The following is a 19,302-nucleotide window of genomic DNA, read 5'->3' on the forward strand; positions in this document are numbered from 1 at the left end:
AGGTCTCATTTTGTAATTATGAATGGCTTGTAAACTTTAATAACTATAATAATAGAAATAATAATTGGGCATTCTTGATAGAATGAGAGACTGATTTTAATTTCCTCTTCTGGAAATTTTTCATTAAAATGCAGATGATCCTAGTGACCTGGAAAGATGTGACCCTTCTATCTGAAGCCACACAGTCTTTGCCTTGCTCTCTTACCACATGTACCATGAAGGATGGTGCAAGAATCCTTGTTTGAGAAATCAACTTCCTGGTTCTATATGGGTGACTGTGGCTGTTGGAATCCTTGCATGCTTCTGAATGCCACAGCAGGCCCCACCCCACAGGCAAGTGGCTGAGTATCTGTGAAGGGCCTCTTATTCCCAGTGTCAATCATCTGGTCAACTGAGAGCTCCTTCTAGTAGCCAGAACTCCAAAAGACCTGCTGATGGAATGGGAGAAGCCATTTTACTGTGACCTTTCGATCAGAGTCAGAGGAGATTTCTAGATCTCACTACACTTGTGTGTTTCCACCATCAGCAAAGGACCAATATGCAGGGTAGACAGGTCCTAAGCTAATCCTATCTATAAACAGATGACCCTGGCTTATAATAGTTTAGGTCTAATAATCCCCAAAGCTAACCATCACTAACAACCATTGAATTTCAGGCATTTTATTATAAAATGCTATCTCAATAAAATTTTCCCACAACCTTGCAAAGTTCCCACAACCATTCCCTTCCCATAACCTCTTAGTCCATTTCCTGCTACTGTAACAAAACACCTAAGACTGGGTAATTTATAAAGAATAGAAGCAGGTGTAACATCAAGTTGTAATTCCAGTTCTAATCTTACCTGGCTGTGCCATCAGCGCATCACACTCCCCCACTCCAGTGGTGGTTTTTCCATCTGCAAAGTAGGATGATTCTGAGGGTTACCACTTGAGGCCATCTATTGGGAGGACCAATTTCATTTTCCCCAAGTTCATTGCAAAGCAATGTGTGGTCCTACCATGCGCAACTAATACGGAGCTTGTGCCATGTGACTCATTGTGTGAGTCTGACCCTCTGAGGGTGGCTCACAGTTCTGGAGGTTGGGAAGTACAAGAGCATGGCTCCAATATCTGCTCAGCATCTAATGGGGGCCTTCTTGCTGAATGACAACGTGGCAGAAGCATCACACGGCTAGACAGGTCAAGCTACCAGAGAGAGGTTGCTTTTATAACAAAGCTATTTCTGTAGTCACCCATAAATATGTGAATCCATGAGTGGATTAATCCAATTATGAGAGTAGAGAGAGAGACCTCATGACCAATCACTTCCCAAAGGTTCCACTTCTCAACACTTCTGTATTGGGGACCAGGTTTCTAACACATAAAATTGGATACACATTCAAATGATAGCAATAATCTTCTTGCAAGGTTGATTATTATGTTCTTCAGAAAGATAAAGAAATCAAGTTACTAGGTCTGTAAGGCAAGGCTGTGTGTTTGAGCTCTCAAGGCTATGGGTGTGCAGCACCCCTTCTTCCCATCCTAGCTTGCCTTGGTGGAGCCTGGGACCCATGGGAGAGCATCAGGTCAGCCTCACCTCAGAAAGACTGCTGCTCAAGTTCCAAATTTGAAGTGGCCAAGTTCTGTTTTGATAAATGAAGGCATTTTTTTTCTTTGTCTTTCTCTGCTTTTGAGAATTGAGATCTTCTAGAATCAATTGGTAATTATATTGTGGTATCTGCTAGATTCCATCTCCACATTCCCTGACACATGGGATGCTGGGCTCACCCCAGACCCTCCAACACAAAGTCAAGCCTGGCTCTGGTGTTGCTAAAAAGTTTCCACGTGATTCCATTATGCAACCAGGACTGAAGACCAGTGTCCCAGATCATTTAGAGACAATGTTGTGGGTGAAAATTGTATTATTCTTCAAACATTGCTCTTTCTTCTTGGTCTGCCTTTATGCTTTTGCACTCTTAAATGCTCTCTCTCTCCTCCTCCTCCTTGTTTTTTTTTGCTCCACAAAAACCTCAGAGTTAACACTATCATCATCATAATTATCATCATCTCCCCCATAATTTTTCATCAAATATGCCCATGTCTATAGACATACGCTATTCAGTTGCCATGTGAATCCCATTGTACAGTTTGAAATTGGTAAAGCAATTTTTCCAACAGTTTTGAAATATGGAGAGCAGATCTTTATGAACATACAAAAACATTTAGACTAAGTAGTATTATAAAGGGGGTCAGACATGTACCATTGTACAAATAAAAAACAATCATGCCATCCAGAAAGCTACTTCTTTATTTAAAAAGAAAAGAGTATGGTCTGTCAGAACCTTGTGTAGAGAAGTTGTGTTGATCCTAGGAATCATAATATGTTGAAAAAGTGGAGAGTGACATTTCTTTCTAGTTTTCATGTCTAAGATAACAGGAAAATCTGTTACAGTATGTCACATGCAGACAGTTTGAAAAACAGACCAAATTATTACACGGTAGAATGTTGCAGTCTAAAAAATGGACTGAACAGTAAGTGTGCTAGTATATTCAGAGTAGACAGCAAAGCAATAAGTTGTAGAATAAGTAATAAATGATATTAACCTCCTCTGACCTCACTGCCCAACCCATGGAAAGAGAAAATTATAAAATATTCCACAGATGCCCTTGGGCTCTCTGAGCTCCTGTGAACTTAGAAAGAGGTTTTACACTAAAATCCCAGAAATGCAGCAGAGCATAACGAATGACGATGAGCCTCAAGGTACTTCCCAAACTGTCACTGTATATATCATAGAACTACAATAGTGGCCACAGCCATCATTTCAGAAAATAAAAGTTCTAGTAAATTCATGATTCCAGTGAGCCAAGAAATGGGCAGTCTTTCTGGAAAACAGTTGGGATTTGATTTACACATGGCACTGCATCCTCACTGTTGTCCTTTAAAATCAGTCCGGCAGGGCGAGGACCTGGCCAGACCCCACACATGGGGAGGTTAAGCCGGGCCATCTGTGGTTGCTGATTCTGGAATGCAGCTGTGGGTGGGTTCTGGGCCCACAGCCCCGCTGTGAATGGGTGGACTGTGTCCTTCCTTCTAACTTCCAGGCCACCGCCTCCCTGGGTCTGTGTTCCAGGTACCCTGTCCTCCACCACTGTCCTTCCAGCAGTTCCCCAGGACCCCTGCCACATCCCCCCCATCGCTTCCTCCTCCCACTGCCTACGCTCTTTCTGATCCTCCAGGACCAAAGTGGCAGCTGCCAATTGGGATAAACCCCTGTGTGGCGATGACAAAAGCAAAGAGCCCGTGCTGGGTTGAGAAGTGCCCCCCACCCCACCTGCCCTTCCTGGAACATCCCAATGTGACTTCATTTGGAACTGGGACCACTACAGGTAGACTCAGGATGGGTCATGCCAACCTGACTGGTGTCCTTATAAGATGAGGAGGAAGACATCGAGAAGGGATACACAGAATGTCTTGTGATGGTAAAGAGACTGGGGTGATGTGTCTTCCAGTAAGGGACGTCTCAGATTGCCAAGGATTGCCAGGAACCACCAGACACTGGAAAAGACAAGACCAGAGTCTTCACAGAGCCATGGCCCTACCAATGTCTTGATGATTTTGAATGTCTGGGCTCCTAAACAGAATGGACTTCTGCTCTTTTAGGCCACCGCATGTGAGGGACATTATTACCCCAACCCTGAGAACTAGCACAAAGCCTTCCAAGGCAAACATGTCCCTGGCTGCTATAACTTCCTATAGAATTGGAGCAGAAAATAAGCCTCATCTCCAGTGACAACTCACATTGCTGCACAGAGTCACTTGGTTCTCTGTATGGGGAAGGGCTCAAGGAATCTCGCCCTTGGGCATTAGTGTTGTCTGCCATGGACCCAGGAAAGAGAATGTCAGCCTTGTGCCCATTCCGCTTCCCACAGCCCAAGCCTCAGCACCCACGGAAGCTGGGTGGCTTCCATAGTCACCTGCCCGCCTGTCATGTCAGTGTTTCTCATTTTTTACTTTATGGGAGAAAAAAAAGGAAATGGATACAAAATAGGAATAATCTTTTTCAAATGCTATTGGTCTAAAAGTCTAATCCTTTTTACTTTTCCATCTTTATTGGTGCATTATAATTATACATATCAGGGGGATTCATTGTTATGCATTCATATAAGCACACAATACAATCTGGTTAATTTCACCCTCCTCTCCAGTACCTCCCCTAGTACCCCTCCTTACCCTCCAATCCCCCCTCCTCCTGATTAAAAGTCTAGTCTTTTTTTTTTTTGAAAGTAGAATAATTAATTCTTTTACAAACACAGCGAATGTCAGTTGATTTCTTAACTAATGGAAACTGGCCCCAGGACCTAATACGTGGTAGGCCAAAGAACATTAGGGAAGAGTCAAGAAAGGAAGGACCAGGCTATAAAACTTGGAAGATTTAAAATATAACGTCAAAGTGGTTTTAGAAAATTTGTGGGGCTGGATAAAAGGTTTTTCACCAACAGGGCTGATTATGAATTCTCAGAAGAAAAACAGAATGGATTTGGCTTATTGTATTAGCTTAGCATTCCCAGTACTTAGCATAGTATTTGGCAAGCAGTTAGTTCTAATGAATAAATTGAAGACTACATATGCTAATTTTTAAAAACAACAGATATTTAAATACCAAAAGCTATTTGAACCCCCCCAAAAAAATACACACATCATCTCTATAAGCTGTAACTATTCCATACTATTTCTACTCAGTTTATTTAAGAACACTGACAGTTACTTCAATGTTCTTAAAATCAGTATCCAAGGAGAATATTAATACGGCTACTGTAAAAATAATAGCAACAGTCACATAACTGTCTCTAAATGCTGACCACTGTCATGGAGCTTTATTTACATCTCCTGTTTAATCCTCACCACTCATCACCTTGGAGAGAGGAATGGCTGAGAGGGCAAGTCACTTGCCCACGTCAATGGGCTCAAGGGGCAGGACTAGCCAGGGAGCCCCATCCCATGCAGCAAAGGTTTACTAAGTGCAAGCACTGTGACTGGCCGTCACACTGAGGAAGGGGAACCGGGAGTCTCTGCAGAGGGGTTTCCTCCTGGTCGCAACCTACTGATACTCCTCCAGACCTTCAATGCTGAACGTCCACAGATTTATCTTCATTAATCTGATTTTTAGACTCAGCAAGCTCTCCCTTACCTCATTCTCTCTCCCCGACTCAGGCAGGTACATAGCAATCCTTAGAGTCACACCATGAACAGGGTGTGAATTATGGTGTGATGGGAAGAACCCAGGGTCCAGGATCATCTTCTCAGGGGGGAAGGGAGTGTTCGCAGTAAATTAATTGAGCTTGTTTTAAAAGCTGAACTGTTTGTCTGCTCCAATAGCTTCTTTTCAGCAGTTGCATTTCCCCTGGGCGTGGTTAGAATGACCAGAATTGCCATGAAATGTTAAAACAGACAAGCAAGAGGACAGCCATGATGCTTCCGTTTGCAGAATCCAGGCCTATGACTTTCTTTTGTCAAACCTCCTGGAGGTTTTAGTAAAGTTTCTGAGTGTACATGAGAAATTAGAATGGAATCTGGGGAGTTCTGCTAATGGGGACCATTTACTTAATGTGGTCAAGATAATGTGTGGCTCATGTTTATTTATGGACTCTTTAACCTGCCCCAGGACACCTTCCAGGCTGCAGCTAGAGAGCCAACCCTTATTGGCACTAAATAATACCTTAACACTACTAAGAAAAACTTGAATCGATACATTTATTTTTCTGGGAAGTAAGTAGCAGTATCAGCAGACCATGCCTGGGTCTTCAGGAGCACTTAGCTCCATCTGGCCTCTTCATAAGCTTCGTCCTCTGCTTAGGCACCTGCTGCTGCACCAATAACGCAGTGCATGTTCCTTAGAGTAAGCTAATTGCTGTGGCAGACACCCAAAATATACAATGGCTCCACCACTGTGGATATTCATTCTGCACTCATTTATAACTCTGGACAGATGAACAGCCCTCCAATATGTGGTCATTTCATGAGGCCAGGGCTCATGAAAGTGCAACCACCTTTGATTTTTTTTTTTTACCTCCATCTCTTCATATGTTGAAAGTCATGTAATTTCAAGGTGGTCCTCAGTGTTGAAATCAAATCTACAGGAAGGGGGAAGCCTGGAAGACAGCATGGGGTGGGATTTCCTGGGCCAGGCAGGAAATGGAAAGCATCCCTTCCACTCACATTTTCTTGGGTTTGACTCAGTCACATGAGCCACTCCTTAGGGCAGAGGGACCTGGGAAATACAGCTCAGGTTCAGCTATGTGCCCAGGGAGAATAGGCAAACCAAAGTTTTGATGCACCCTTACCAGTGTGTGCCCCATAATGATCTATGAGTTTACGAATAAACCCTGAATCTTATTCCCTACTTTCAATAAAGTAATGTTTCATTCTGAACCACACAGGCTGCAAAAGACCTTTTACTTAACAATTTTAAGTTCTTTTTTTAGGGCTTTTCTCGACAAATGAAAAACTGATAGGTAAACATCTACTGTAGTAAGCTTTATTAAGCCTGGAGGCAGATCTGAATCTGGGTTCTGTCACTTTGTAGCTGGTTGATCTGGGTGAGATGCTGACTGTTTTACCTCCATCTCTTCATATGTGAAACAGGTGTGAGAATAGTATGTATCTCACAGAGATGTCATAGGACCAAATAAGATCATGCCATAGACTGTATTTCAGATTGATTAACATGGGCCTGGTGCAGAGTAAGCCCTGGAAACAGGAATCAAAGCACATTTCACTGTGACCCCAAATGACCACAGAGATCACATTCCACAGTAAAGCACAGGACCCACAAAGAGTAGAAGGTAGAAGTCAGGCCACTCAAGAGGAGGAGTTGGGAGTGGGGCGCTGCTGCTGAGAGTGCAGCTCATCCAGCCCCAGGACACACAGGCTGCAGGGCCAGACTTTAAATCCATGAGGGTGGTTCCAACCAGGGAACTTGGTGGGCTAGCGTCTGACTCTGACCTAGAAACCAGACAGAACCTGGCTGGCTGGCTGCAGTGCTGGAAGAGAAAAAAGAGGCAACTGCAGGGGACAGGCCACCCTCCTTGAGTTTGTCAAAAAAGCCTGAGTGTTCCCTGGAACCCACTGTGGAGCCCCATTGAGAACCAGGGGAGACCAGGGGAATAGGGGACAAAAGGGGGTCATGGATCCTGATCAAAGGGACCTTGCAGAGGGGTCAAGATAAAACAGCAAAAGAGTCCTTCCAGAAGACACAGGGGTGTGGAGAGGTGACTCTCAAGATGCAGTGCTGACATTTCACCCATGTTAAGTTGCTGCAAGTGAGAGATGGAGGGAGGTGCACTTTGACTGGGCAAGGGGGTCCTTCCACCAACCCACAACATGCCAAGCCCAGAAAGGTGCATTTCTTTTTTTTTTAATTCACTCATTTGTACATCAAAGGCTTACTCACTGAGCACCTGTTCCTGCCAAGCATGCGTCCAAGAACTTGGAAGCCATCAGAAAACAAAACAGATTTCTCTTTTGTACAGATTATGTATTAGTGGACGAACAGTGAGCAGAGCAAATAGGTAAACTATATAAAGTATGTTAGAAGGTGATGAGTTCTAGGGAGAATAGACACCCTGTGAACATGAACAGGGGTAGGGCTGTCATTTTAATCATGAAAGTCAACTTTCCTGCCTCTCTGATCTGCCTTTCCTGCCTAAAACTCCAAACACTGGAGGACTCGATGCCTGAGGTAGTTGATTTAGAGGAGCCTCTGTTAGGTTTTTATCACTGTAACAAAATACCTGAGGCAGTTAACTTTAGGAAGAGACAAAGTTTATTTATTTACATTTTAGAAGTTCAAAAATCAATCCAATATTAGGTGATACCATTGGTTTAGCCTATGGGGAGAATGGTAAATGGTGGCCATCATGGCAGAAGCATGCTTGTTTGGAAGACCTTAAATCACCAAAAAGGAAACCAATGAGAGAAATCGGAGACTTATATTTTCCTCTAAGACACACTCTAAAAGTCCTAAGTACCTCTTTCTAGACCTCACCTCGCAAAGCACCTCCCAACAGTGTCACCCTGTTCAATCACAATGGACCCATGGGGTACTCTCAGACCACACCCAAACCATAGCATGGCTCAGTAGGCCCTGGGTGAAGGAAGAGGTAAAATCCATCCCACAATTTCTGCTATACCAATTTCCTGGAAAAGCCCTGGTAACTCCTAGACTGTTCAAGTCAGAGTTGCCAGAGGGAAGGAGCTTTAGAAAAGATTCAAGTTTTCATATTACACTGACTTGAGCATATTAAATGGTGAGACTGCTCAACTAAAATTGATCAGAATACTCCTAAAAGTGATCATAAAACCTCCTAGTGCTGGTCCCTAGAGCAGGGGACAGGCCTAGGACCACAGAGTAATTTAAGGAACCACAAAAGGCAAAAATCACACTGTTAATTATTACATACAGGCCAGGATTTGTGCATGTTGCAATGCACACACCCTCACTAATGACAGGTAAGTGGAATACTCAGAACCCTATAGAATCACCCCTTAGTACTTTGCATTATATAATGCAGTATACCTTTTAAAATATATCTATGAGGCAAAAATTTTGGAAGCTTAAAATGAAAGCTGGGTATCTAAAAAATAGACTTCCTCTATCATTTGAAAATATCTAAATGAACACATGTAAAAAGAACTATATTTACACAAAAATAAAATAATGCTTTTCGGAATACCTCCATACAGGTCTCCTAGGACTGTTGTAACAAACAACCACAACTGCATGGCTTAAAACAGAGAGATGTACCCTTTCACAGTGCTGAAGCCTGGAAGTCCTAATCAAGGAATCTACAAAGCCAACACCCTCTGAAACTTTTGGGAAGGATCCATTTCAGTGTTAGTCACTTCTTTGTTTCTGTGACCAAAATACCTAACAACCACAACATAGTGGAGGAAAGATTTACTTTGGCTCAGGGTTTCAGGATATTAAATCCATGGTCAGCTGGTTCCATGGCAGAAGCATCATGGCTGAAGAGCATGAAAAGCATGGCAGAGGAAAGCTGCTGAGCTGTGGTGGCCAGGAAGCAGAGAAAAAGAGAGAGGAGAGGGAGAGGGAGAGAAGCAAGCCAGGGACATGATATAGTCTCCAAGGATATGTCCTCAGTGATCTACTTACTCCAGTCATATCCAACTGCCCAAATTTACCACCCAGTAGTTCATTCAAATGATTAACCCATCAAATGGATTAATCCACTGATGAGATTGCAGCCCTCATTATGCCATCCTTTCCTGAAAGCCCACCTCTGAACTTTGCTGAGCCAGGGACCATGCTTTCAGCAGAATAGTTCTGGGGAATGTTCCAAATCCAAACCATTACACTTCCTTAGCTCTGCTTCCTTTCTGGTGGTAGTCATCAATTCTTGATATCCCTTAACTGCTAACTATAGCACTTCAATTTCTGACTCTCTTCTCATATATCAGTCTCCCCATGTCAGTAAGTGTGTCCTCTCCTCTTCTTATAAGGACATCTATTATTCTGGATTAAGGATCTACCTTACTCTAATATGATCTCATATCTTAACTAATTACATCTGCAATGACTATTTAAAATCATATTTTGAGGCCTCAATAATCATATTAGGACCTCAAGTATCTTTTGAGGGATCCAATTTAATCCAAAATAACCTAGTAATAACCCATAACAATCAACAACAAACTACTGACCTTTCTAAAATGTTTATGGTAGCTTACCATATAATCATCACAACTATATTAACATACATTCATAAGAGTTCTGTGCATTCTGATCTCACACCAAAGACAGTTTAGAAATAAATTATTGTAAAGCAATTGGCATGATTTGCTTAAATATTCATATAATGGTCACACCCTACTTTTTGGCAGAAAAAAAATTGGCATAAAATCTGTGACAATTATGCAGCAAAATGTACTTTTTCTCTAGGATACTACAAGAAAAGAAAAATCTAGGCTAATATCCTTGATGAACATAGATGCAGAAAATCCTTAAAAAATATTATTGAACAAGATTCAACACCATATTAAAAGGATCATTCACTACGATCAAGTGGGATTATCCCAGGGATGCAAAATTATTTCTATTCATTCTTGTGACATACCACTACATATCTATTAATGAGATATACCACACATCTTAGTTGTTTTTCTCATCAGGGGCTGCAGTTGTGGCTCAGCAGTGGAGTGCTCGCCTAGCACGTGTGAGGCGCTGGGTTCAAGCCTCAGCACCACATCAAAATAAATAAATAAATAAAGGTAATGTGCTCAACTATAACTAAAAAAAAATTTAAAAAGAGAAGTATGTCATCAGGACACTATTGAAATACAGACAATATTTAGAAACTATTTTGAAAATCTATACTCAAATGAAATAGAAAATCTTGAAGATAATGACATTGTTCTAGAGACATATGACCTATCCAACTGAATTAGGAGGACATAGAAAATTTGAACAGATCAATTTCAAGCAATGAAATTGAAGATTCCATCAGAAAAGCCCAGGATCAGATGGATTCTCAGCCAAGTTGTAACCAGACCTTAAAGGAAGAAGGTGTTAGCACCACTATTCCTCAAATTATTCCATGAATAGAAAAGGAGGGAACCCTTCCAAACTCATTCTATGATATTATATCATGCTGATACCAAAACCAAACAAAAACACATCAAGGAAAGAAAACTTTCAATATCCTTGATGAACATAGATGCAAAAATTCTTAATAAAATACTGGCAAATTGCATACAAAAACATATTTTAAAAAATAGTGCCCCATGATCTCATCCCAGGGATGCAAGGTTGATTTAACATACAGAAATCAATAAACATAATTCATCACATCAATAGACTTTCAGACAAGAATCACATAATTACCTCAATAGATGCAGAAAAGGCATTTGACAAAATAAAGTACCCCTTCATGTTCAAAACACTAGAAAAACTAGGGATGGTAAGAATATACCTCAACATTGTAAAAGCTATCTATGCTAAGCCCAAAGCCGACATCATTATAAATGCAGAAAAATTGAAATCATTCCCCCTAAAAACTGGAACAAGACAGGGATGCCCTCTTTTACCACTTCTATTCAACATAGTCCTTGAAACTCTAGCCAAAGCAATTAGACATAAAAAGAGAAATTAAAGGGATACAAATAGAAAAAGAAGAACTCAAACTATCCCTATTGGCTGATGACATGATTCTATATTTAGACAATCCAAAAAACTCCACCAGAAAATTTCTAAACTCATAAATGAATTCAGCAAAGTAGCAGAAAATAACATTAACACCCATAAATCAATTTCATTCCTATTCATCAGTGATGAATCAACTAAAAGAGAAGTAAGAAAAACTATCCCATTTGCAATAGTCTCAGGGAAAAAAAAAGAAATATTTGGGAATTAATCTACAAAAGAGGTAAAAGTCCTGTGCAATGAAAACTATAGAACATTAAAAAATTGAAGAAGACCTTAGAAGATGAAACGATCTCCCATGCTCTTCAATAGGGAGAATTAATATTGTCAAAATGATCATACTAACAAAAAGCACTATATAGATTTAATGCAATTCCTATTAAAATTCTAATGATGTTTTTCACAGAAAAAGCAGTCATGAAATTGATTTGGGAAAATAAGAGGTCCAGAATAGCCAAAGTGATCCTTATTGAGAAAAGTGAAGCAGGAGGCATAACAATACCATACCTTAAGTTATACCACAGAGCTATAGTCATGAAAACAGGATGGTATTGGCACAAAAACAGACATGAATACCAATGGTACAGAATAGAAGACACAGAGACAAACTCACATATATACAGATATCACATAGTAGACAAAGGCACCATAAACATACATGGGAGAAAAGATAGCCTCTTCAACAAATGGTGCTGGGAGTAGTGGAAATCCATATGTCGTAGAATAAGATTGAATCCTTATCTCTCACTCTGCACAAATTCAATACAAAGTGGATTCAGAACCTAGGCATTAGGCCAGAGACCCTATGCCTCCTAGGAACAAAAGTAGACTCAAATCTCCATCATGTTGGCTTAGGAACTGAATTCCTCAACAAGACTCCTAAAGCGCAAGAAGTAAAATCAAGAATTGATAAATGGAATGGATTCAAACTTAAAAAGCTTCTTCACAGCAAAGGAAACAATCAAGAATGTGAAGAGAATGGGAGAAAACTTTGCCACCTGCACCTCAGATAGAGCATTAATCTCCAGGATATACAAAGAGCTCAAAAAACCTTAATACAGAAAAAAAAATAACCAATCAATAAATGGGCAAAGGAACTGAACAGGCACTTCAAAGAAAAAGAGATATTAGTGATTAACAAATATATGAAAAAATGTTCAACAACTCTAGCAGTTGGAGAAATGCAAATTAAAATTACAGTGAGATTTCACCTCTCTTCAGTTGAAATGGCAATTATCAAGAATACAAGTAACAATAAATGTTGACAGGGATGTGGGGGGAAATGTTTGCTCATACATTGCTGGTGCAACCACTATGGAAAGCAGTATGGAGATTCCACAGAACACTTGGAATGGAACCATCATTTGGCCCAGTTATTCCACTATTCAGTTTATACCCAAAGGACTGAAAATCAGCATACGACAGTGACCCAGTCACAGCAATGTTTATAGCATGTAAATTCACAATAGTTAAGATGTATAACCAAACTAGATGCCCTTCAACAGAGGAATGGATAAAGAAAATGTGGTATATATAATGAAATATCACTCAGTCATAAAGAAGAATGAAATGATGGCATTTTCCAGGAAATGGATGAAACTGGAGACTCTCATACTAAGTGAAATAAGCCAATCCCCCCAAACCAGACTGAATGTTCTTTCTGATATGAGGGGATTGGGTGGGAGAATAGAAGTTCATTGGATTAGACAAAGGGAATAGGAAAGTCAGTGGAATACCTCTGACATAACTTTCCTGTGTTCATGTATGAATACACAACCAGCAAAACTCCATATCATATACGGCCACAAGAATGAGATCATAAATAATAAGTTATAATCCATGTATGTATGATATGTCAAAATACTCTCCATTGTCATATATATTTAAAAATAAGGAAAAAATGTGTGAGATCACCAACTTATAAAGATCACCAACTTTATTTTGTTTCATAAATTAGAGGTTTCAGTCCATGTATGGCTGAACCATGGCTCTGGGTTTGTTGTATGGCAATACAACATGGTGAAAACCTGTGGCAGAACAAAACCACTCAAATCAGGGCTAGTAGCTGAAAAACAGAGACTGGGAGCCTACAATATCCTTGAGGGCTGTCCCCAGTGACCCAAAGACCTCCCAGTAGTGCCCACTTCAAAGTTTCCACCAAATCCCCTAGCACCAAGTTGGAGACTGATCCTTTAACACATAGGCCTCTGGGGGGACATTCAAAGTCTAAACTATAGCCCTACATTAACAGAATGAAGGACAAAACCCATATGATTATCTCAACAGATGCATGAAAAACATTTGACAAAATTCAATATCCTTTCCTGATTAAAATTCTCAATGAATCAGTTACAAAGGCAAGGTACCTCCCTACAATAAAGGCCACATATTACAAGCCCACACTTAACATTATGTGTTATGATTTGGATATTAGGTGTCCCCCAATGGCTCACATATGTGATAATAAAAGAAGGTTCAGAGCAAAAATGATTGGGTTGTAACAGAGTCTTAACCCAATCAGTGCATTAATCACCTCACAGGATTAACTGAGTGGTAACTGAAGTGTAAGTGTGGCTGGAGGAAGTAGGAATTGAGGCATAGCTTTGGGGTGTATCTTTGTATCTGGCAAGTAGAGACTTCTCTCTCTGCTGCCCGATTGTCATGTGAGCTGTTTCCCTCTGCCACACTCGTCTGCCATGATGTCCTGCCTCACCTCAAACCCCAAGGAGTGGAGTCTGCTATCTATGGATTAAGGCCTCTGAAACCATGAGCCCCTAAATAAACCTTTCCTCCTTTATAGTCGTTCTGGACAGGTCTTTCAGTCACAGCAGTGAAAAAGCTGACTAAAACATGATGGCAAATAGCCAAGAGATGAAAGCTTTTCCTCTAAGTTCAACAAGACAGGATGACCTCTCTCATTACTTCTACTCAACATAGTGTTTGATGTATAAGTCAGAGTAAATAGACAAAAGAGAAAAATGTAAATTAAAATTGTTCCTTTCCGTAGATGACATGATCTTATGTATGGTTATCCCCCAAACACTCCATCCAAAGAACTATTAGAAATAATACATTAGTTCAGTAAAGTTGCAGGTTATGAAGTCAACATATAAAATATAGGTAGCATTTCTATGGACTAACAGAAAGCTATGGAAAAACAAAAAAATCAAGAAAACAATCCCATTTACAACAGAATTTTAAAAAGCATCTGGGAGTCAACTTAAGAAAGAAGGTAAAAGACTGATATGCTGAAAACTATAAAGTATTAACTGAAGAAAATGAAAAAAATTCAAATAAATGGAAAGATATCCCATATTCATGGACTAGAAAAATTTAAATTATTAACATCTCTGTATCACACAAGATAGTCTACAGATTCAATATAATACCTATCAAAATTTCAATGACATTTTTCACAGGAATGGAAGAAAACAATCCCCAAATTCTTATGGAGCTACAAAATGGATTAAAGGCTTAAACCTAAGACCCGAAACTCTAAAACTACATGCAGAAAACACAGGGGGAAATCTTGACAGTGGTCTTGACAATAAAGTTTTAGATATGACTCCAAAGCACAGGTTACAAATGCAAAAGTGGACAAATGGGATTGCATCAGATGAAAGAGGTTCTGTGCAGTGAAGGAAAGGATCTACAGAGTAAGAGACCAGCTGCAAAAATGGGACAAAATATTTGCAAACTCTACATCTAAAAAGGGACTAATAGCTAAAATATATCAGGAACTCAATAATAAGATCATTTAAAAGGGGGCAAAGCACCTTAAATAGACATTTCTCAAAAGAGGGCACACAAATGGCCCACAGGCATGTGAAAAAAAAATGCTGAACTTCAGGGAAATGTAAATTCAAACCACAACAGGATATCACCTTACACCTGTCATTAGCAAACAGACAACAGGTTAGTTTGGCAAGGGTATGGAAAAAAGGGAACCACTTGTTGGTAGAAATGTAAATTAGTACAGCCATTAGGGAAAACAGTAGTGAGGTTCCTCAAAAACATTAAAACTAGAACTACTATCTGAGCCAGCAATCCAGGTATAGATCCAAAGGAAACAAAATCAGTAAATCAAAAGGATAGCAACACATCCATGTCCATTGCAGCACTGTTGACAATAGCCAAGATAAGGAACCAATCTAAGTGTCCATCAACAGATGAATTGATAAGAAAAGGTGATAGGGAATGTATATATGATGCAATACTATTCAGCCTTAATGAAGGAAATTCTGTCCTGCATTTGTGACAACATTGATGAGGCTAGAGAATATTATGCTCAGTGAAATAAACCAATCACAGAAAGACAAATATTGCCTGATCTCCCTTTGAGGTGGAATAGAAAAAAGTCAAATTCAGAACCAGAGAGTGGAAACGTGGTTACCAAGGCCCTCAGTGAGGGAGAGTTTGGAGAGATGTTGGTCAAACTCAAAATTTCAGTATTAGAAAAGAAATAAGTTCAAGATATCTATGTGACTATAGTTAATAACAGTATACTATATACTTAAAAATCATCAAGAGTAGATTTTAAGGGATCTCACCACAAAAAAAGAAGTATGTGAGATAGTACATGTTGATTAGTTTAATTTAGACATTCCACAATGTATACCTATTTCAAATAATTGTTGGATAAGCCATAAATATAGAGAATTTTTATCAATTAAAATGTATTTTTAAAAGTCATTTTAATTACTACAAAACCACATGATTTGGAAATTTTTTACAAAGAGGCCAATATAGTATAGTTGCAAAAATATTATTATCCTTTTAGTCCCCAAAGCATTTGGTTGAGAGCCCAATGTGGTTGCCAGATATTTCTACTGTATTTCTCTGGAAGGAAACTAGTAACCTTGAGCCGACTCTCCTGAGGCATCCACAGCATCTGCTGGGACAAAGAAGCCACGAGGAGCTGCAGCTTCCTAGCACTGCTGTTCCACCCGCAATCTGCAAAAAAGTTTCTGAGAGCAGAGGAAGCATTCACTTCCCTCTGGGTGTGACAGCGGTCAACAGTGAGTGTGCAGACTCGTTCCCTAGCAGCGCCAGTATGCATTGACTGGATTCTCTACTTTCACTGATTACACGTGGGATTACTCTCTGCACAGGACTTCAGAGGTGCAGGGTTCCAGCAACAATTGTAAGTGTCTAAAGCACCCAAATCTCAAAACTACCTCCTTGGGACCTTGGGACGGTAGGGTCCTACTTTGCTTAAGCTCTGCCAGGACTGGTGACATCACATGGGGAGGACACTTGTTGGAAAATGATCAGTCATTTCAGGAGAGCATCAGCAGAGCCTGGGACCAAGTGCCAGGCGTTCGGAGCCTGAGTCCGCCCTTACTGCATGGGCCGGCTGCTGGTGAGACAAGCCCTGAGTTCCTCTCTCCTGCTCAGCTGTCAGTTGTGCTTGACGTCCAAGGAACTTCCTGAGCCATGCAGCTCTGAGCTGGTAGGAGTGTTGACACGGCTTCATTGTGAAACCATGTTTACGCAGGTGTGCGTTTGTCACTTTCTTTTGATTCCAGGCTGGAGGGCACTGAGCAGAGAATCTTGGCTCTGGCTTCCTTCAAGTTTGTGCCAAGGACCAGTTAGCCATTAGCCCGGTGGCTCCTCACGTCCACCAACAATGCCTTCTCCAATCTGGAGACGTCAGAGACCCCACATCTTCACTCCCACCAAGACCTCTTCAGGTCCCAGGTTCTCAGGTTTCCAGGGTAAATCCAGATTTTCATGTAAAATCTCCTAATTTTAAAATGCTGACAACTAAATTTAAAAACTTTAAAGAAAACTGCAAGCAAAACAGAAGATGTCTTTGAGTCCTGTTTAGTTGTGAGCTGCCGTTTGACAACTTTGTCTCATCTGAAGATTCCTCTGTGGTCTGGATATGGTTTGATTGTATCCACTAAGCCCTTCAAGTGTGGAAATTTAGTCCCTATTGTGAAATATGAAGGGGGTAGATACATAATCTGACTATGATGTTTACAGGCGAGGCCTTTGGGAGGTGATAATTAGATAAGGTCCTCAGAGTGGAGCCCCCATGATTGACTCCCTGTCCCTTGCCATGTGATCCCCTTTGCTACCTTGAGACTGCTAGCAAGAAGGCCATCACCAGATGTGGGCCTTTTCCCTTTGACTTGAAATGTGAGCCAAAATAAACCTCTTTTCTTTTAAGCACCTAGCCTCAGGCATTTTATTACAGTAACAGAAAGCAGATTAATACTGTTCCCTCTATAATATCTACATGTCTCCAAGTATCATTCCCACCAGCTTGCCCATGAAAATATGTCCACAAGGGTGGGGAAATTTTTCCTCTACCTTCTCAGGGTTTGTAGCTGGTTTAAAATATATATATATATTTACAGGAGAAAACATACAAATTTTATTTACAAGTACATGGGAATCCCCACAAGAAAAATGAAGCCCCAAAATGAGGAAGCCTAAGTTCTTAATACTAGCTTGAGCACAGAGCAGCGATCGTAGGAAAGTAGCTAAATATGTGGGGGAGACGAAAGGAAGATACGAGGTATTTTAACAAGGTCTGTTTGTGTGGATTTCTCTATCTCAATTTCTCTGGCAAGAAGAATATTTCTTCTTCCTGAAGAAGATCCCTTTTTAACAGGAACTTTGTTGCCTGCTTTTGAAAAGAAGAAGGAAGGTCAAAGAGCCCTTCTTTTTCCAGTGTCTTCAAATAGGGGCCTGATATTTGAGTGGCCCATTGTGAACTCCCCCACCCTCCCTCAGGGCTGCACTTCCTCCCCCTCTAGGCTCCAGAAAGGTGTGAGCACTACCCACCTCCATGGAGCCATCTTAGGGTGTACGTGTGCCCCTCCAAATCAGAGGAGGCCTGGGGGACATGGTCTCTCTGTTTACCAGGCCAGGGTCAGAGGTGACAGGGGAAGCATGGAGTGTCTTCAAAGGTGGACGGCATGCAGGCCTTGAATAAAGACAAGGGAGCAGGGGCCAGTGGTGAGGAAGGATGGCCAGTGGGACCATGATATTGAGAAGAGGGGATGAGAGATCCAGGAAAGAACGTGCCAGAAGCAAGCCCTCAAAGGAGAGAGACTCTTAGTCCATTTTCTGTTGCTAGAACAAAATACTTGAGGGGGATGCCATAAAGAAAAGATACTTATTTAGTTTACCCTTAAAGAGGTTGGAAGTCCAACATTGGGCTGCCCACCTTGGTTCAGCCTGCAGGGCCCTCTTAGCTATACCACAGCATGGTACCTGGTTTTATGGTGGGAGCATGCCCAGGAGTAAGAGAGCAGCCACAGGGTGACACAGGAAGCCAGAGGCCCTCGAGGGCCAGGATTGCTCTTTTTAAAACAATTTGCTCTCGAGGAACTAACTCACTCCATTAGATCAACGTTAACCCTTCCAGTGACCTAATTACCTTGCTCTAGGCCCCACCTCTTTTAGGTCCCAGCAGCTTTCAACAGCACCATATTGGGGACAGGTTTTCAGCACATGAACCTTTGGGGGGAAAACTATATCCAAACCCACAGCAGAGACCAATAAGCACAAGTCTACACCTCACAGTTTTCCCCAAGGCTGACCCTTGGTGTCCAGTCCTCCTCAGAGAAATGGTCAGAATACTGGCCTTTGGGCCCCTCCTGCAGAACACTGTTCCCTTCAAGACATCCCCAGTGGAGCAGAGGGTCCCTCATGGTTATGATTTATAGTCAGTGGGCTGAGCAGCCCTGCTGTTTCTCTAGACCTTGAACCACCAAGTTCCCCACTCTGGAAGCCCCATCAGCTTTCAGCCTGCAGGACTGGCCTCCTGTGAACCCCTGAGAGGAGCAAACACTTGCAGAGTTTGTTCATACCTCTCATTGTGGGTTTCTATTTAATGAATTCCACGTTCCCAGGAAGTGCCCTCTGTAGTTTCAACACTACAATAGCTCTTGTTGAATTGTAAAGCACCTGATTGACACCATGAATAGGAACAAGCAGTCAGACATTCCTTCCCAGACCACACTGTTACCTGGAGCCAGTCTGGGTGGGTCAGTTCTGGGGGTGGGGTTCAGGGCAGAGCCAGAGAAGAGAACCAGTGACCTTGCCCCCAGACCCAAGGTGGCATTCTTTCTTCCCAAGACCTTAAGACT

At 41.3% G+C, this 19,302-nt stretch overlaps 1 long non-coding RNA gene across 3 annotated transcripts in view; it reads right to left on the reverse strand.

The window, feature by feature from the left end:
• Positions 1-225: 225 nt before the first annotated feature.
• LOC113190576 (uncharacterized) overlaps positions 226-19,302 on the reverse strand; it is a 186,458-nt gene continuing 167,381 nt past the window's right edge. For all 3 annotated transcript variants that reach the window (XR_013344188.1, XR_013344182.1, XR_013344184.1), the window contains 3 exons: positions 3,392-3,534; positions 842-895; positions 226-431 (listed from right to left, as the gene is read on the reverse strand). This is a non-coding gene — a long non-coding RNA (uncharacterized LOC113190576). The remainder of the gene's footprint in view (positions 432-841; positions 896-3,391; positions 3,535-19,302) is intronic.

This window comes from Urocitellus parryii, chromosome 8 (genome assembly GCF_045843805.1).
Source record: "Urocitellus parryii isolate mUroPar1 chromosome 8, mUroPar1.hap1, whole genome shotgun sequence".
Classification (NCBI taxonomy): Eukaryota; Metazoa; Chordata; class Mammalia; order Rodentia; family Sciuridae; genus Urocitellus; species Urocitellus parryii.